Here is a 4,453-nt window from a genome sequence, read left to right as displayed (position 1 = left end):
CCCCCCCTCTTCTTTTTTCTCTCCCTTCTCTCCTCATTTCTCCTTCTTCACTCATCTTGGTTACTCTCCTCCACTTTTAATGACCCCAGGCGCTCATGAAACTACTGGAATTATTTCATTTCATGCACATGAGGAGACACTCTGACTGACCTTAACAAATCGGCTAAAGCCATACCAACAAGAGTATATACGTGTCATTGATGTTATTATCTTCTATTCGACTCATCCATCCCAGTATGCTTGTGTACATAACATACGATTCAGCTACGATTGGTTGATTTGAGAACGTATCAAGCCGCATGTGCCTTCTACCTCCACTTATGGCTATGCCCCCCCTATGATGCCCTGGGATGTCTTTATTTTGCACTATAATCTACCGAATAGAGCCTTTTTTCCTGTAAAATGGTTTCATATCTTGGTTCTGTATTTTTGTATTTTTGTTTTGTATTGTCTTATTTCTGTAACTTGTGAAAACGAAAGCTTAAGACAAGAGTTTTGTCTAATAAACTTTAATCTTTAAAAAAGGAGTACTATGGGGTCAGGGCTTTTCCCCATAGTTCTCCCCAGGGTCACGGGAGGACACAAACTAGCGTTGTCCCGTGACCCAAAGCTCAGTAAACCTGGGAACTATAGGCCGGTCAGTCTAACATCGGTAGTTTGTAAAATGCTAGAGGGCATAATAAAGGATTATCTGGTAGAATTTGTTCAGGAAAACGGGATAGTTAATGACAATCAGCATGGGTTCAGGAAAGACCGTTCCTGCCTAACTAACTTGCTAACTTTTTATGAGGGGGTGAGTAGAGATATGGATGGAGGGAGGCCGGTAGATGTGGTATATCTGGATTTCTCAAAGGCTTTTGATACGGTACCACACAAACGCTTGCTACACAAGCTGAGGGCTATGGGCATAGATGAGGTGGTGTGTACGTGGATAGAGAACTGGCTACGGGAACGTGTCCAGAGGGTATCTGTAAATGGCACCTTTTTGTAATATACAGGGGTACAGGTAATATACAGGGGTACAGGTAATATACAGGGGTACAGGTAATATACAGGGTTACAGGTAATATACAGGGGTACAAGTAATATACAGGGGTACAAGTAATATACAGGGGTACAAGTACTCATAAGAATTAAATCCTAATAGGTTGGACTTGATGGACTAATGTCTTTATTCAACCTCAAATACTATGTAACTATGTAACCTAGGTCTGATATAATGTATATATACTGTGTGTGGAAAGATGGAGAGAGGGAGAGAAATAGATAGATAGATAGATAGATAGATAGATAGATAGATAGATAGATAGATAGATACTGTACATACATACATACAGAGATAGATAGCTTTGGGAAGCAGCAGCTAGGGTATTGTGGATTATTTGGGTACCCCTGGGGTTGGTGTAGCACTGTCTGGGAAGCCGTGCCTTAGGGTAAAGGAGAATTCTCCTCCCTGGGTACCGTGTATAATATATAAGACTCTCATTCTTTTATTCCTCAGAATTGAGGCGGTGAGCTGATCTCCGGTGTGAAGACAATTGATCTTTCATAGAACAATGTCTCCTGTATTTCTCTAATAAGTATTATTCTTTCTGTATTTCCTTTATAAAAGGGATTATTTTACCATTATATATTCAAATCCGGGACACAAATCTAATCACTGAAATGTGTGCGCGCCGTTCTCTTTACCAACAAGTCTTCTCTAAGTTTTATTAATTTCTTTTTATTATTCGCACAGATTTAGATCCTAAAATCCGGTTCCTTTCTAGATTCAGAGATATATCCGAATCCTAAAATAACATCTCAGAATAAGGTTTGTAATACTGAGGCTCCAATAATCCATGACGGTGGGCTTCTTCCTCTTCTTCCCATCCTTTATTCCAAACATTTTATAAACTATGTTCCAAGAGAACAAAACATTGTACAGTGTAGCCAGTTATAAAAAATACAACATTTACTCCGAGTTCTCCGGTCTTGGATATCAAATTTTCCTTTTAACAAACATGTTCTTCAGATCTGCTCCCGTGTTATTTCCTTTTTGCTTGTCATTTTTCAATAATGATGTCTCATTCCAACGTTGTGCAATCCGACTTAAAGCAGACCTAGATAACATTTACCTTGCTTTTTTCTATTACATATTATATACATAATATACATATATAAATTTTTTTTTTCGAATACAGTCTTCATCCTTTTTTCTTTTATTTCAGTGTTGCTAATCTCTCCTGCCGACTCTCGTGTCTGCAGGTACTCCAGTTACAGCTACACACCATTGCTGGATTGGCTTTCTGATGGTGAACCATGCCTGAGCGAAGTGTGTTGGTGAGGCCGCTTGTGGTCTCCATTAGAAGCCCATGTGGCAGGGTGACAACACAGGAGCACACTTGGTAGACAGAGCGTTGTCACCCTAGTAGAGGAAGTGCCAGCACAAGGACCTTCGTAGCAGGAACATAAAGAAGTGTTTCAATAAAAGCTTCTGAAATAAATCGATTGAAAATATCTTTAGAATTTACATTAACATGTCAAAGATTGCATGAGATTTTAGTGATTGAGTTTACATCTACTTCACACCTTCCTCTTTCTAACACCTGAAACAAAATTATTATTTTTTTCTAATTATTATTATACATTATTATAATACAGGATTTATATAACGCCAACATTTTGTGCAGCGCTTTACAATATAAGGAAGACATTACAATCACAATACAATTCAAGACAAGATGGTAAGGAGGGCCCTGCCCCTGAGGGCTTACAGTCTAAAAGGGAGGGGGAAATGATACATGAGGAGGGAGCTGTGTGGGGATGAATTGTTTGAGAAAGTGATAGTTCAGTGGTTAGGTTGAGGTGGGATAGGCTTCCCTGAATGTATCCCAAATATCCTAATTATCCCAAGTTTGTAATAAACTAATAATAAGAGAAATTTAGAACTCACAGTTTGGGGGATCAGGAGGGAATCTTCCAGATTGGAGCAAATTGGGCCACGCTTCCTAAGGGGTATTTGCCTTCCTGAGAGTTAAATAATAGTTCTGAGGATTCAGGTTTTTTTATTCATTTATTTTTGTGTTTTTGTTCAAGTGAAGCACTTCTCCGTATTCTGAACAGTAAAAGCACTTTCACCAGTATATGTGTGTATATATATATATATATGTATGTATGTACACTGAGTGGCCAGATTATTATGACCACCCCATCAGTACTTCGTTGGGCCGCCTCGTGACTCCACGAGATGGTGAGAGGTGATGCGAGGAATCTGACACGGCGCTGTTACCCTTCTGTTGTCTTGTACCAGTCTTGCCCCTCCCCCGTTCTGCCCTAACATTGACTAGTCGCTGACGGCCACAATTCGCATGTTCAGACCCAGATTTTCCGCTGACAGTCCGGTCTTTAAACACTTTAACAATGAGCCGCTCTTGAACATGTAACGAATTCTGCTGTTTTGCTGATACTCGCTCCATGGCTCCGAGCGCCAACAATCATCCCGCGTTCCAAGGCTGTTACATCGCGTTGTTTCCCCGTATCTTCAGAAACAAATCACTTCTACTGTCGTGGTAACCAACCCGCTTCCCTATTTATAATGGTCTGGCCCTCTAGCAACTTCAGCGCCAAATTATAGCTAATTTGCCTGCGAACGTCAGGTGGTCATAATAAACTGGCCACTCAGTGTATATGTGTATGTACTGTATATAGATATATAGATATATATCTTAGGACAAACAAGACTCCTGATGATATTATCTTGCAAAAGTTAGAAAACTGTTTTAATTCTAAGCAATCCATAGACTAAAATCATAACAAAATTTAAAAAAAAAAGAACTTTTTCTTTTACTTTGTGCAGTTTTTAGTTTTTTTTAAAAAATGCCAATTTAATTCTTTAATTTACCCTTTTAAAATTACAGTAAAATTATGATTTTGGCCCGGAGCATTGCAAAGTTATTTACAGATTAAATAAAGTTGTTGTTTTTTTTTGTTTTTTTTATAAATGTACACCTTAAAATGTATGTAACGTTTTTAGTTTTGAATGAATGAATGAATGATAATGATGATGATGATGAGGATGATGAGGATGATGATGATGAGGATGATGATGATGATGATGATTACTATTTTGTCTATAATTGTTTTTTCTTTATCATCAAGTATTTTGATGTATAAAATGTTTGGAAGTGATGGCAACATCAGCAATAAACTTTTTACAGTAAAATGTCTGTGAAGGTTCTCATTCATCCAGGTCACATGGTATATCTGTAAAAAATAAGTCAAGGCAACTGGACCTGCTGTATTTTTCTTGAAGATGTTTCACTTGTCATCCGACCAGCTTTCTCAGTTCAGAATGAATTGTACAAAACATTCTCTGGGAATAAATATGGTGAAAAAAAGACTTGTGAAAGAGGCCATTTATTTAAAAATGGAGAAGCCGAGCTTGAATAGAGGTGGTGGGGGAGTGGGGGGG

Source organism: Nanorana parkeri, unplaced genomic scaffold (assembly GCF_000935625.1).
Source record: "Nanorana parkeri isolate BGI_ZX_2015 unplaced genomic scaffold, ASM93562v1 scaffold416, whole genome shotgun sequence".
Lineage (NCBI taxonomy): Eukaryota > Metazoa > Chordata > Amphibia > Anura > Dicroglossidae > Nanorana > Nanorana parkeri.
The sequence above is the reverse complement of the archived record's forward strand: the minus strand, read 5'-3'. Positions refer to the sequence as shown.